Raw genomic sequence first — 16,439 nt, 5'->3', positions numbered from 1 at the left:
TCCCTCGCGCGCTCTCTCCCCTCCCTCGCGCGCTCTCTCCCCTCCCTCGCGCGCTCTCTCCCCTCCCTCGCGCGCTCTCTCCCCTCCCTCGCGCGCTCTCTCCCCTCCCTCGCGCGCTCTCTCCCCTCCCTCGCGCGCTCTCTCCCCTCCCTCGCGCGCTCTCTCCCCTCCCTCGCGCGCTCTCTCCCCTCCCTCGCGCGCTCTCTCCCCTCCCTCGCGCGCTCTCTCCCCTCCCTCGCGCGCTCTCTCCCCTCCCTCGCGCGCTCTCTCCCCTCCCTCGCGCGCTCTCTCCCCTCCCTCGCGCGCTCTCTCCCCTCCCTCGCGCGCTCTCTCCCCTCCCTCGCGCGCTCTCTCCCCTCCCTCGCGCGCTCTCTCCCCTCCCTCGCGCGCTCTCTCCCCTCCCTCGCGCGCTCTCTCCCCTCCCTCGCGCGCTCTCTCCCCTCCCTCGCGCGCTCTCTCCCCTCCCTCGCGCGCTCTCTCCCCTCCCTCGCGCGCTCTCTCCCCTCCCTCGCGCGCTCTCTCCCCTCCCTCGCGCGCTCTCTCCCCTCCCTCGCGCGCTCTCTCCCCTCCCTCGCGCGCTCTCTCCCCTCCCTCGCGCGCTCTCTCCCCTCCCTCGCGCGCTCTCTCCCCTCCCTCGCGCGCTCTCTCCCCTCCCTCGCGCGCGCTCTCCCCTCCCTCGCGCGCGCTCTCCCCTCCCTCGCGCGCGCTCTCTCTCCCCTCCCTCGCGCGCGCTCTCTCTCCCCTCCCTCGCGCGCGCTCTCTCTCCCCTCCCTCGCGCGCTCTCTCTCTCCCCTCCCTCGCGCGCTCTCTCTCCCCCTCCCTCGCGCGCTCTCTCTCCCCCCTCCCTCGCGCGCTCTCTCTCTCCCCTCCCTCGCGCGCTCTCTCTCTCTCCCCTCCCTCGCGCGCTCTCTCTCTCTCCCCTCCCTCGCGCGCTCTCTCTCTCTCCCCTCCCTCGCGCGCTCTCTCTCTCTCCCCTCCCTCGCGCGCTCTCTCTCTCTCCCCTCCCTCGCGCGCTCTCTCTCTCTCCCCTCCCTCGCGCGCTCTCTCTCTCTCCCCTCCCTCGCGCGCTCTCTCTCTCTCTCTCCCCTCCCTCGCGCGCTCTCTCTCTCTCTCTCCCCTCCCTCGCGCGCTCTCTCTCTCTCCCCTCCCTCGCGCGCTCTCTCTCTCCCCCCTCCCTCGCGCGCTCTCTCTCTCTCCCCTCCCTCGCGCGCTCTCGCTCTCTCCCCTCCCTCGCGCTCTCTCTCTCTCTCCCCTCCCTCCCTCGCGCTCTCTCTCTCTCTCCCCTCCCTCCCTCGCGCTCTCTCTCTCTCTCCCCTCCCTCCCTCGCGCTCTCTCTCTCTCTCCCCTCCCTCCCTCGCGCTCTCTCTCTCTCTCCCCTCCCTCCCTCGCGCTCTCTCTCTCTCTCCCCTCCCTCCCTCGCGCTCTCTCTCTCTCTCCCCTCCCTCCCTCGCGCTCTCTCTCTCTCGCTCTCTCTCCCCTCCCTCCCTCCCTCCCTCCCTCCCTCCCCTCCTCTGTTTGTACTTGCTCTGTATCTAACTCGTGCTGTACCTGCCCTGGGTGTGTTTGATGGGACAATGTAGAGATTACTCTGTATCTAACTCGTGCTGTACCTGCCCTGGGTGTGTTTGATGGGACAATGTAGAGATTACTTTACTCTCTATCTAACCCCGGCCTGTACCTGCCCTGGGTGTGTTTGATGGGACAATGTAGAGATTACTCTGTATCTAACCCGTGCTGTACCTGCCCTGGGAGTGTTTGATGGGACAGTGTAGAGGGAGCTTTACTCTGTATCTAACCCTGGCCTGTACCTGCCCTGGGTGTGTTTGGTGGGACAATGTAGAGGGAGCTTTACTCTGTATCTAACCCGTGCTATACCTGCCCTGGGAGTGTTTGGATCTGACTCTGGGTTGCCTGAAATAGAATGGGTTCCATCTCCCCACTCTTAAGATCCCTCACCTTGATGAGTACAATAGATCACCATAAAATGTGAACTAAATATATTATACGCTCTGTGCAAATTACTGTAATAAACGCTGCTATTTAAATATTGTGAAATATTGGGTCTATTGCACTACAAAGGACCCAATCCAACAAAATGATTTGCATCAGTGGTGTAAGTACTTTGAGCAGTCAGATGGACCCGTTGGCTGGTTTACTAGAATTGTACTTTCAGGGCTCCAGAGCTATAAATGTATAAGGTTGTTTGTTTTCTGGGTTGCTGGTGAGAGTTAGATTTGTGTGGGAATCACTGTACATGTATAAACAGCCAGCTGTATCATCACTGATATTGCCCATCTCACGGCAACCAGCCAATGCAGCACTGGGCTGATGGGCATTTTTTGTGTTTGATTACTGTTGTGTTCTCCTATTTCCAGTGTTTTACTTCATTGGGGCATGCTGTTCATCTAATTGTAAGTCCGTAGGTGTTGGTACAAGTTGTCATCTTCCACAGTTGTTATTAAGCCTCCATGGGCAATGGCCATCAGTGTGTTTTATGCACTTGTTTCTGCTCTTGCTTGTCGTGCTTTTTAGGGTGGGCAGCCAGAAGCAAAGGTTAGAGGGTAGGTCAGCCCACAGACCACCTCCAAGCAGTCAACCTGGAAAATGAAGAACATTTGCATTTGTATAGCTCCTGATCACATCTCTCAAATGGCCAAAGATCTTCAGAGAATTGTAGAATTTACAGCAAAAAAAGGAGTCCATTTGACCCATCATGCTTGTGAATGGTACTGGGTCTTAACGCAGCTATCCAATCTAATCCCACTTGCCTGCCCTGTCACTATCTTTTTTACATTCTTCCTTTTCAAATACTTAACCAGTAGCATTTTATAGTCTGTGCCTCAGTAGCTACTTATGGTAAACTTCGCTGTGGAATAATAATTCTAATAACATCCTGCTTTGAGTGATGATCCTCCGTTCCTGTGCATTCTGTACGATACTCTGGCATAATGGCCTCCTTCTGTGCTGTAAATGTCTATGATTCTATTCTTCACACCTCTGCATTAAACTGCACCTGCCATCTCTGCCCACTCTGCTAACTTCTCTGTGACCTCCTACACTTGTCTATAGCATTTTTTAATATCATTCCTCTTGCACTTCTATCCAAATCATTATATAAATAGAAAAGTGAAGAGGTTCCCTGGTACACTTCAGTGCCGACGTCCCTTCGATCTGGTAAATTCCATTATTCCCGCTCCTTGCAGTTTGTTCCTCACTATCTCTCTCTATCTTGACAGCAGCATTCCCTCTGAGCCTTCATGTGGCACTTCGTCAAAAGTCTTCTAAAATTACACCTTATAGGATCAAAGAATATTAAAGCACAGGAGGCCATTCGGGCCCTTGTGCCTGTGTTGGCTCTTTGAAAGAGCAATTCCTTATCCTCTCAAAATTCAATTGAATTAGTCAAACCAGATCTACCTTTCACAAGCCCATGCTGTCTGTCCTGATTAGCTCATGGCTGTCTGTATTCACTAATTCATCCATATTATGGACTCCAGAATAATTCCCAGATAGATTTTCCAGGGTAAGATTAACTGGTCTATAATTTTCTAGTTTAACCTCTTTCCCGTTCTTCAATAGGAGTGAAACATTTTCTCCCCTCCAGTCCTTTCTCACTATTTTCATTCTCAAAGATCGTTGAAAAATGCTGGATAATGTCTCCACACTCTCCTCCTTAACCTCCCTCAGTATTCTGGGATGGATACTATTCGGGACTGGTGAATATGCTGCTTTTAGTCCAATTAACTTTTAATTTCAGACATTACAACATCCGGGAATGGTAGCGTAGTGGTTATGTTACTGGACTCGTAATCCAGAGGCATGGACGAATGATCTCGAGTTCAAATCCCACCACGGCAGCTGGGGAATTCAAATTCTGTTTATTAAATAAATCTGGAATAAAAAGCTATCATCAGTAATAGTGACCATGAAACTACCGGATTGTCGTCAACACCCATCTGATTCACTTGTGTTCTATAGGGAAGGAAATCTGCCGTCCTTACCCGGTTTGGCCTGTATGTGACTACAGACCCACAGCAAAGTGGTTGCCTCTTAACTGCCCTCTGAAATGGCCTAGCGAGACACTCAGTTGTAAAAAAAATCCACTACGAAAATCAACAGATGGACCAGCTACAGATACACCAATGGTATGCCCTGCCCAGTCGACCCTGCAAAGAATGTACTCTGGGTGCGGGACTTCAATGTCCATTACCAAGAATGGCTCGGTAGCACCATTATTGACCGAGCTCGCCGAGTCCTGAAGCATATAGCTGCCAGACTGGTCCTGCGGCAGATGGTGAGAGAACCAACACAAGGAAAAATCTGACTTGACCTTGTCCTCACCAATCTACCTGTCACAAATGCAACTGTCCCTGACTGCATTGGTAGCAGTGACCACCACACAGTTCTTGTGGAGGTGAAGGCCCATCTTCACACTGAGGACATCCTCCATCGTGTCATGTAGCATTACCACCGTGCTAAATGGGATACATTCCGAACAGATCTAGCAGCTCAAAACTGGGCATCCATGAGGCGCTGTGGGCCAACAGCAGCAACAGAATTGTATTCCACCACAATCTCTAACTTCATGGCCTGGCATATCCCTCACTCTACCATTACCATCAAGCCTGAGGACCAACCCTGGTTCAATGAGTTTGTAGAAGAAAGAACATGCCAGGAGCAGCACCAGGCGTACCTAAAAATAAGGTGCCAACCTGCGGAAGCTGCAACACAGGACTACATGCATGCTTAAAAAGTGGACGCAACGTGCTATAGACAGGGCTAAGCAATCCACACTCAACGGATCAGATCAAATCTCTGCAGTCCTGCATGTCCAGTTGTGAATGGTGGTGGACCATTAAACAACTAAACAGGAGGAGGAGGTTCCATGAATATCTCCCTCCTCAATGGTGGCGGAGCCCAGCAGATGAGAGCAAAAGACTAGACTGAAGCGTTCTCAACCATCTTCAGCCAGAAGTGCCGAGTAAATGATTCATATCGGCCTCCTCCTGAGGTCCCCAGCATCACAGAAGCCAGTCTTCAACCAATTCGATTCACTCCATGTGATATCGAGAAACGGCTGAGCGCACTGGATACAGCAAAGGCTTTGGGCCTCGACAACATCCCGACTGTAGTGCTGAAGACTTCAAGACTTGGGCTTCAGAACAAGCTGCACCTCTAGCAAAGCTGTTCCAGTACAGCTACAACACTGGCATCTATCTGACAATGTGGTAAACTGGCTAGATATGTCTGTCCTTAAAAAGGACAAATCCAATCCGGCCAATTAGAACCCATCAGTCTACTATCAATCATCAGCACAGTGATGGAAGATGTCGTCGACAATGCTATTAAGCAACACTTACTTGCCAATAACCTGCTCATCGATGCCCAGTTTGGGTTCCGCCAGGACCACTCGGCTCCAGACCTCATTACAGCCTTGGTTCAAATGTGGACAGAAGAGCTGAATTCCAGAGGTGAGGTGAGAGTGACTGCCCTTGACATCAAGGCAGCATTTGACCGAGTGGCATCAAGGAGCCCTAGTAAACCTGAAGTCTATGGGAATCAGGGGGAAAACTCTCCACTGGCTGGAGTCATACCGAACATAAAGGAAGATGGTTGTGGTGGTTGGAGGCCAATCATCACATCCCCAGGACATAGCTGCAGGAGTTCCTCAGGGCAGTGTCCTGGGCCCAACCATCTTCAGCTGCTTCATCAATAACCTTCCCTCAATCATAGTCAGAAGTGGGGATGTTCGCTGATAATTGCACAGTGTTCAGTGCCATTCGTATCTCCTCAGATAATGAAGCAGTCTATGTCCACATGCAGCAAGACCTGGAAGACATTCAGGCTTGGGCTGATAATGGCAAGTAACATTCGCGCCACACAAGTGCCAGGCAATGACCATCTCCAACAAGCAAGAGTCTAACCACCGCCCCTTGACATTCAACAGCATTACCATCGCCAAATTCCCCACCACCAACGTCCTGGGGGTCACCATTGACCAGAAACGTAAGTGGACCAGCCAGAAAAATACTGTGGCAACAAGAGCAGGTCAGAAACTGGGTATTCTGTGGCAAGTGTCTCACCTCTTGACTCCTCAAATCCTTTCCATCATCTACAAAGTATAAGTCAGGAGTGTGATGGAATAGTCCCCACTTACCTGGATGAGTGCAGCTCAAACGACACTCTAGAAGCTCAACACTATCCAGGACAAAGCACCTGCTTGATTGGCATCCCATCCACCACATTAAACATTCACTCCCTCCTCCACCGCGCACCGTGGCTGCAGTGTGTAACATCTACAAGATGCACTGCAGCAACTCACCAAGACTTCTTCGGCAGGACCTTCCAAACCCACAACTTCTACCACTTAGAAGGACAAGGGCAGCAGGCGCATGGGAACACCATCCTATATCGCCGTTCCTTCATCGTCACTGGGTCAAAATCCTTCAACTCCCTCCCTAACAGCACTGTAGAATACCTTCACACGGACTGCAGCAGTTCAAGGAGGCGGCTCATCACCACCTTCTCGGGGGGCAATTGTGGATGGGCAAGAAATGCTGGCCTTACCAGCGACGCCCACATCCCAGGAACAAATAAAGAAAAAACTACACTTCAGAAAGTATTTCATTACTTCATGAAACCTCTCTTCCTTCTCCCACCTCTTCTTTGGTGAATCTTTTATTTGTATGCAATTACCCCTTTGCTATCTCCCTTCATGTTGACTACCAGTCTTCTTTCATGCTCTTTGTCCTTGCTAACATTTTTTTTCTTCCCTTCTCTGTTTTGTATGTCTTATTTTTTTCTGTTATTCACCCGTTCTCCCCGAATGTTTCTGATACACCACTTTTTTTGAAGCTCATTTTTGCTTGAATGTTTCGTGCTCTCCTACCTTTAATATATCGCTTTACTGCTAGTTGAGAGTTATTTAACCTCTACTGCAACAACTCTACTGCTCTAGAGAGGGTACAGACTAGACTTACCAGGATGTTGCCTGGACTGGAGAATTTTAGCTATGCGGAAAGATTCGATCGGCTGGGGTTGTTTTCTTCAGAACAGAGGAGGCTGACGGAAGAACTTATTGAGGTGTATAATATTATGAGGGGCCCAGATAGAGTGGATAGGAAGGACCTATTTCTCTTAGCAGAGGGGTCAACAACCAGGGGGCATAGATTTAAAGCAATTGGTAGAAGATTTAGAGGGGATTTGAGGGGAAGTTTCTTTACCCAGAGGGTGGTGGGGGTCTGGAACTCACTGCCTGAAAGGGTGGTCGAGGCAGAAACCTTCACCACATTTAAAAAGTACTTGGATGTGCACTTGAGGAGCTGGAAAGTGGGATTAGGCTGGATATGTCTTTGTCGGCTGGCATGGACACGATGGGCTGAATGGCCTCCCGCGCTGTAAATTTCTATAAAATCGCATCCCAATTGAGAACTTTTATTCCTGGTCTATTTTTGTACTTTTCCTACCCCAAGTTTAACTGAATTATAATCACCAGCACCAAAATGCTCTTCCACTGATACCCCTTCCACATGTCCAGCTTCAGTCCCTAAAACTAAGTTAGTGGTGTCCGGGGGTCGGGGGGCAGTGTCAGGGGTTTATGTCCCGGTGGGGGGGATGGTAGTTCAGTTTTAGTGGTTTATGTCCAGGAAGAGCTACACTGCCTACTGTCATGTTATAGAGAGTAACAATTGTATGGACCTTTTGAAGTACGTAACTTAAATTGTATGACTTGGTGAACCAGTCCATGAACTGCCGTCACAGATTTAAGATACACGCCATCATCATCATCATCATAGACGATCCCTCGAAACGAGGATGACTTGCTTCCACGCCAAAAAAGGATGAATGAAGTTCAAAGGTGTTTCAATGAATGACCCGAACTACATCCTCAAGGGTGGAAGATGCCTGTGTGTGGATTTTTTTAATGTGTGGTGACCGTTGCACACCACACAGGCTTGACCGAGCTAGGTCTTGGTCCAGTGGCAAGGATTACCCAAGACGACTGGAGACTTGCTGTGCTGCATGGACCTAGTGCGTGCACACATCGCAGTGTGGGCTGGCCCGTGCTGCCCCTGGCCCCGAACTTGCGCCTCCCCTGGGCCCTGATCACGTCCCTCTACAGTCTCTCGCCGCTCCTGCTATACCTGCCCACGCTCCAATCACCGACCTGGACCTTGATGACGTCACTCTTCGCTGCCGTCGCCCTCCTGCACCAGCTCGCGCTGCTTCCTGGAGTGGTATGCCTCCACGCTGCTCCCGGGCTGCACCTCCGCTCCTTTTATGGCCCCGACCTGCCGCTGGTGTTCTCACGCTGGCGATGCTACAGCCTGTACGGTCACCAGAAAGTGCTGATTCTGTATAGTACAGCCCTTGAGGAGATCATTAACCCAGTTCCAGTCAGTTCTCTAGTAATTGCTGTCATTGTCTGTAATAAAAACAAGCCTACACAATAGATTAAGATCTTGCTCAGAGTTTACAGGCAGCAATCAAGTCCAGGTGCCATTAACTGCAGCATCTGGGAAGAGCAAGTAAGCGAGGGGTGTGGCAGAGTTTGTTGCTAATAATGGAAGCTGGCTGCACTTCAGTGTTTGCAGTTTCTGTCCATCGTATTAAATATTGACTGCTTGTACATCGGCTGTGTTTGCTCAGCAGTTGGTTCCTTGGCAGGATTTGCTGTGAAGGGCCAGCCATCCATCTGTTGCAATGTGATAAACCAGAACTTGAAGCTGGGCCAGGAAGGAACTGTTTCTAGCTCGAACTTCAACAAGCATTTCATTCAAAAGAATTACAATTCCGAGTACAAACCTGAAATGATTGAGTTCAGCCTTCAAATGCTATGTGTTTTGAAGCTGAAGATTCACAGCGGGGCTCTGTTCATAGAATATGAATTGCTGCTGGGATAGGCAGGGGACATGTGGAGATAGAACTCCTCTCGTAGTTTGACTCTTCAACTTGGGGATCAACTGCTGTTAAGGCTCGTGGATTCTCAACTTCACTGTACTGGGGGCACCCACCAAATACTGACATATTGTCAAAGATTCTGTCTTAACTGTCCAAAAGTTAACTTATTGTTGCACAAAATGTTTTAAATTAGCATACACAGAAATAATTTGCTAGGAAGTCAACACATACAGAGATCGGATGACAGTGGTTAGAAATCTGTTGGCCTCATGGAATCTGTCGAGTGTAGCTTGAAATATTTTGGTGATATCACAGGATGGAATCAATTTCTCTGAAAATGTTTAAAATTGTGTTCCAAGCTGTGACGATTTGCTGAAATGTGAAGCATAATTGCCTTTGCAAGGCCAGCATTTTTAGCCGTTTTCTAGTTGGGGAATGGCTGTTTGCAATAAGGTTGCAAATTGTTTTCCTGTATCACCGTACTGCCTTCATCAAACTGCTGAGTGCATAAATAAGGGGTAGGAAATACTTGTTCACAGCTTCACAGAACATTAAAGGCAGCAACGCGGGGTAATGAGACTGTTTAAAAAATCGCTGAAGTATTTCTAGGTTTTAACACGAGGTATAGATTAGAAAAGTCTAGAAGTTATTCTGTGTGCAACCTTTTATAAGACCTCAGTTAGAGTAGTGTGTGCAGTATTGTGCTCCACATTATAGGAAGGATGTTGCGGCTTTAGAGAGCGTATGAAACAGACTCACCAGGAAGCAGCTTGGTGTGAGGAAATACAAATATCAAGACAGACTTCAAAAGTTGGATCCTTGTTAGAATGATGAGGTGATATGATAGAAGTGTTTAAAATTATGGAAGCATAAGACAGGGTAGATCGAAGCAGACTGTAGTCGTTAAAGGGTCAAGAATGGGGTTGGGGAGCCATCGATAGAAGATTAAATGTAAGAGATAGTACAAGCTAGTGAATACAGAAATAGGATAGAGCAGATGGATGCGTGGCTGGAGAGATGGTGCAGGAGGGAGGGCTTTAGATTCCTGAGGCATTGGGACCACTTCTGGGGGAGGTGGGACCTGTACAAGCCGGACGGGTTGCACCTCAACAGCGCTGGGAGCAATATCCTTGCGGGGGGGCGGGTTTGCTAGTGCTGTTGGGGAGGGTTTAAACTAGCTTGGCAGGGGATAGGAACCTGTGAATGGAGTCGGTAGGGAGTGAAGTAAAGCTGGAATTAGAAAGCAAAAATGTAGAAAGTGAATTTGAAGGACAGAGGAAACAAGGATAAAACAAATTTAAAAACACGTAGCATTCGGAACAAAATAGATGAGTTGACGGCACATATGGGTATGATCTGATAGCCATTGCAGAGACCTTGTTGCAAGGTGACCAGGACTGGGAACTAAGTATTCAGGGCTATTTAACAATCCGGAAGGACAGACAGAAAGGAAAAGGAGGTGGGGTAGTACTGTTAATAAAGGATGAGATCAGTGCGTTAGTGAGAAACGATATTGGTTCAGAGGATCAAGATGTTGAATCAGTTTAGGTGGAGATAAGGAGTAATAAAGGGAAAAAGTTGCTGGTGGGTGTAGTCTATAGGCCCCCTAACAGTAGCAACACTGTTGGACAGAATATAAATCAAGAAATAATGGAGGCTTGTAATAATGGAATGGCAATTAACACGGGCGATTTTAATCTTATTGATTGGACAAAGCAAATTGGCCAGGGTAGCCTTGAGGAGGAATTCATAGAGTGTATCCGGGTTAGATTCCTCGAACAGTACGTTGCAGAACCAACCAGGGAGCAGGCTATCTTAGATCTAGTCTTGTGTAATGAGACAGGATTAATAAATGATCTCGTAGTAAAGGATCCTCTAGGAATGAGTGACCATCATCTGATTAAATTTCAAATTCAGTTGGAGGGTGAGAAAGTTGATTCTCAAACCAGAGTCCGAAGCTTAAATGAAAGAGACTACAAAGGTATGAGGGCATCGTTGGCTAAAGTGGACTGGGAAAATAGACTGAAGTATGGGACGGTTGATGAGCAGTGACAGACATTTAAGGAGATATTTCATAACTCGCAACAAAAATATATCCCAATGAGAAGGAAAGACTAAGAGAAGGGATAACCATCCGTGGCTAACTAAGGAAATAAGGGATGGTATCAAATTGAAAACAAGGGCATAGAATGTGGCCAAGACTAGTGCGAGGCCAGAGGATTGGGAAATTTTTAAAAGCCAGCAAAGAACGACTAAAAAAAATGATAGAGGGGGAAGATAGATTATGAAAGTAAACTAGCACGAAATATAAAAGCAGATCGGAAGAGTTTCTACAGGTACATAAAAACAAGAGAGTGGCTAAAGTAAATGTTGGTCCCGTGGAGGATGAGACTGGGGAATTAATAATGGCAGCGACGTTGAACAAATATTTTGTATCCGTCTTCACAGAAGAAGACACGAAAAACATCCCAATAGTGGATAATCAAGGGGCTATAGGGAGGGAGGAACTTAATACAATCACTATCACTAATGAAGTAGTACTCGGTAAAATAATGGGACTAAAGGCGGGCAAGTTCCCTGGACCTGATGGCTTACATCCGAGAGTCTTAAGAGAAGTGGCTGCAGAGATTGTGGATGTATTGGTTGTAATCTACTAAAATTCTCTGGATTCTGAAGCGGTCCCAGCGGATTGGAAAACCGCAAATGTAACACCCCTATTTAAAAAAGGAGGTAGACAAAAAGCAGGAAGCTGTAGACCAGTTAGCCTAACATTAGTCGTTGGGAAAATGCTGGAATCCATTATTAAGGAAACAGTAGTGGAACATTTGGAAAAGCATAATTCAATCAAGCAAGAGTCAGCATGGTTTTATGAACAGGAAATCATGTTTGACAAATTTTCTGGAATTCTTTGAGGATGTAACGAGCAGGGTGGATAAGAGGCAACCAGTGGATGTGGTGTATTTGGATTTCCAGAAGACATTGGATAAGGTGCCACATAAAAGGTTGCACAAGAGAAATGTTCACGGGGCTAGGAATAATATATTAGCATGGATAGAGGATTGGCTAACTAACAGAAAACAGAGAGTCGGGATAAATGGGTCATTTTCCGGTTGGCAAACAAAAACTAGTGGGGTGCCGCAGGGATCGGTGCTAGATCCTCAACTATTTACAATCTATATTAATGACTTGGATGAAGGGACCGAGTGTAATGCAGCCAAGTTTGCTGATGATACACAGATGGGTGGGAAAGCAAATTGTGAGGACACAAAATCTGCAAAGGGATATAGACCGGCTAAGTGAGTGGGCAACAATTTGGCAGATGGAGTATAATGTGGGAAAATGAGGTTATCCAGTTTGGCAGAAAAAATAGAAAAGCAAATTATAATTTAAATGGAGAAAAATTGCAAAGTGCTGCAGTACAGAGGGACCTGGGGTCCTTGTGCATGAAACACAAAAAGTTAGTATGCAGGTACAGCAAGTAATCAGGAAGGCAAATGGAATGTTGGCCTTTATTGCAAGGGGGATAGAGTATAAAAGCAGAAAAGTCCTGCTACAACTGTACAGGGTATTCGTGAGGCCACACCTGGAGTACTGCGTATGGTTTTGGTCTCCGTATTTAAGGAATGATATACTTGCATTGGAGGCTGTTCAGAGAAGGTTCACTGAGTTGATTCCGGAGAGGAGGGTTGTCTTATGAAGATAGGTTGAATAGGTTGGACCAATACACATTGGAGTTCAGAAGAATGAGAGGTGATCTTATCAAAACATATAAGGTAATGAGGGGGCTCGACAAGGTGAATGCAGAGAGGATATTTCCACTGACAGGGGAAACTAAAATTAGGGGACATCGAATAAGGGGCCGCCCATTTAAAACTGAGATGAGGAGGAATTTCTTCTGTAAATCTGTGGAATTCTCTGCCCCAGAGAGCGATGGAGGCTGGGTCATTGAATATATTTAAGGCGGAGATAGACAGAATTTTGAGCGATAAGAGAGTAAAGCGTTATGGGGATCGTTCAGGGAAGTGGAGCTGAGTCTTATTGAATGGCGGAGCAGGTTCGAGGGGCCAAATGGCCAACTCCTGCTTCTATTTCTTATGTTCTTATGAGCCCAGGTTGGTAGAGGATATATTTCAAGGACACTCTCAAAGCCTCCTTGATAAAGTGCAACATCACCACTGGCACCTAGGAGTCCCTGGCCCAAGACCACCCAAAGTAGAGGAAGAGCATCGGGGAGGGCGCTGAGCACCTCGAGTCTCATCGCCGAGAGCATGCAGAAAACAAGTGCAGGCAGCGGAAGGAGTGTGCGGTAAACCAGGCTCCCCACCCACCCTTTTCTTCAAATACTGTCTGCACCAGCTGTGACAGAAACTGTATTTCCCACATTGGACTGCACAGTGACTTGAGAGCTCACTTTTTGCCTATGATGACGATGAAGGTGACCGTGGCACTTGCCTTCTATGCCTCTGGCTCCTTTCAGGCATCAGCAGGTAACATATGCTCCATCTCGCAGCATGCTACACATTGCTGCATTCGCCAGGTGACTAATGCACTCTATGCTCGCAGGATGGACATCATAAACTTCCCAATGACCAGAGAGACCCAAAATAAGAGGGCTGTAGGTTTTGGACGATTTGCTAGCTTCCCAAGGTTCAGGGTGCCCTTGACTGTACGCATATCGCCCTGTGAGCATCTTTAGAGAATGCAGAGGTTTTCCGAAACCGAAAGGGATTCCCACTTCATGAACATACAGATCATCTGCGACCATACTCAGCTCATCATGGCAGTCAATGCCCAATATCCAGGGAGCATCCATGAGGCTGTCATTTTGCGTGAGAGCAGTGTCTCACGCATGTTGCAGCGTCAACCACAGGGCCAGAGCTGGATGCTGGGGGGACAAAGGTTACGGCCTCGTCACCTGGCTCATGACCCCCTTCATGACTCTGCTGTGCTGGGGGGAGAGACAATGGAGACATTGTATGGGGACGCACTGGACCAGCTCGTGGTGTGGAAGGCCTGGCTTCTGACTGGCAAGCCTCTTCATCGGCGACGCCAGTCACAGGTGGTTTGGGTCTGGGTGTGACCGTGGGGAATGCAGAGAGTATGGTGGGAGGCATGGACTGCATCACCTGCCCAAGCTGCAGCAGAGCTTGTGCCTGTGATGTGCCATATGCTGCAGGGGTTCGCGCCACACTCTCGGGGACTCCACTGTCGCTGCTAGAGGCCACCAGCTTCGTATGGGCACTGATGGCCTCGCAGGTATCACGGCTCGCACCAACAATCTGCGACCCTACCTCCGTAATGGTCGCTTTCAGACTATCGATGCTCGTGGGAATCCTACCCAAGACATCAAGGAGCTGACGGCTGACTTGGATGCTCTCCCTGCACATTCCCATGTCTGCCTGTCTGTCAGCAGACTGACTTTGCCGACTCCACCTTCGGAGAGATGACATGCGGGATTCAACCTCAGCACTGCATTGCAGCGCAAACACTGATCCCAGGAGCCGCGGAGTCGTCGGACCCCAAGAACGTCGTGTCCTCTTCAGAGAAGCTGAGTGCCAGTGTTTGAACAGGGGTGGATTAATGGTGCGCCGGATTCGGCCCATCGGTATCCTCCTCCTCCAGACGATGGTCTGACGTGGAGTGGTCCCTTGAGGGATGCTGCGCCTGTGACTGTGGAAGTAGAAAGCAACAGACGAGTGGTTAGCAGCAGGGTAAGGGGGCAGGGTGACGAGGAAGCTCATTTGAAGGACCGTCGCTACTCCATTATATCTAGTCCAGCGATACTGCAAGACATTGCCCCAACCTAACCCAGGAGTATGCAGGACATTGTCCCAACCCTAGTCCAGAGGAACTGCATGACATTGCCCCAACCCAGGCCAGGGAGTGTGCAGGACTTGCCCTCAGTATCCGAACGGGGGTTCAGTATCCCAAGTGGCAGATGCCCAACCTGTGACACTAATGAGGCCTGCCACTCTGTCCTCAATGTCCATGAATGGCAGGGTCTGAGGTGGATCACCGCCTGTCCGCACTTGCTCGCGGCGACTATGATACTTCTTGGCCTGCAAAGATGAAAATAGGAATGGTTAGAAGAGCGGCACAGATAGCCACCAAAGTCTTATACCATACTGTCTGAATGTAATAGAGTCCTCTGTTTAATGGCCTTGGAAGTTGCAAATGGTTCGTCAGGATGACATCGAAGTGGGGAGCCATCTTATGAGGTCTCCAAAAGCAATCTTAATGTGTAAAGATCATTCATGGCAAATAGGTCATGCATTTTAGGCGGCAATTCAGAGTGCTGAGGGGCACCAACAGCATGAGAACAAATAATGTCAGATTTATAATTGGAGTAATGAAGGAGTGCATGAATTAAAATTGTATTCTGACGATCCTTGTCAGATAATTAAACTTCATCTGACCACGTGTCTGAGGCCTCAGCGATTTTCCCTCCAAATCCTTTTAAAATTTGATGGCAGTGATTTTCTCCTGCCATCTTCTTTCTACAGCCCCCACTTGAGCTTCATTAGCCTTGTGGTTGAATCGCCTGGCACGCTGTCTAGAATCGGCATCCTCCATGATCAAAATCCAAATGTAAAATGGCTGATTCAACCCCGGTTGTACAGCGCATGCGCGTGTTGCGCCCTGCATTAGCGTTTGCGACTGGAGACACTACTTGACATTGCCCCAATCCAGCCCAGGTAGCATGCAGGCCATTGCAGACCAGAAGTGCGGGTAGGAAAGAAAAATTGCACATGTGCAGAACGGCCGTTTTTTTTTTCAGCGTCGGAACTTTCGGCTCCGGTGCACAAACTGTGGTGCAATGACAGAGTTAACACTAACGCTCCTCGTGAACTTTCATTTAATGAAAATTGGTCACTGGCGCTAACAATAACCCAACGCTAAATTTTTGAATCCACTGCAAATTGTGCCTGGAAACGCAAAAAGCTGAAAATCTAGCCCAAAGAGTGGTAGAAGTTTGATACTCTTTTCTGCAAACGGCAATTGATGCTACATGAATTGTTTTAAAATCTGAGATTGATAGATTTTTGTTAACCAAATGTATTCAGGAATATGAGACAAATGTGGGTACAGGTTGAGCGTCCGAAATCCGGATACCTCGGGACCGAGGCCGTTCCTGATTTTGAAACGTCTTTTCCTGGGCCGAGGGAGGTGGGGTCGGGTAGCCGAGGTAAGGGGGAGGAGGGGGGGATGGGAGGAGGGGGGGCGCGCGGGAGCCGGGGTCGGGCCGCATAGGGCCGGGGCGAGGTAGAGCCGGGGCGAAGTCGGACCGCCAAGGCGAGGGGAGTCGGATTTCTGAACATTTTCCGGTTTCCGGACGACCTCGCGACGGATCGGCCCGGATTCTGGAACTCTAGATTTTGGACGCTGCACCTGTATATAGAGTTAGATCGCAGATCAGCCATGATTACATTAAATGGTGTAACCAGCTCGACGGTCTCCTCCTGTCCTACGTTCACTAACTCTGCAGTTTGTGTTGATATTGGCCAGAATTTACTGTCAAAATAACGGTGGGGCTAATT

General features: G+C 48.8%; 1 protein-coding gene across 1 annotated transcript in view; it reads left to right on the top strand.

The window, feature by feature from the left end:
- The window catches only part of ino80 (INO80 complex ATPase subunit), a 165,546-nt gene that overhangs the window by 71,900 nt on the left and 77,207 nt on the right, over nucleotides 1-16,439 (top strand). The window lies entirely within an intron of this gene.

Source organism: Pristiophorus japonicus, chromosome 4 (assembly GCF_044704955.1).
Source record: "Pristiophorus japonicus isolate sPriJap1 chromosome 4, sPriJap1.hap1, whole genome shotgun sequence".
Lineage (NCBI taxonomy): Eukaryota > Metazoa > Chordata > Chondrichthyes > Pristiophoridae > Pristiophorus > Pristiophorus japonicus.
The sequence above is the reverse complement of the archived record's forward strand: the minus strand, read 5'-3'. Positions and strand labels throughout refer to the sequence as shown.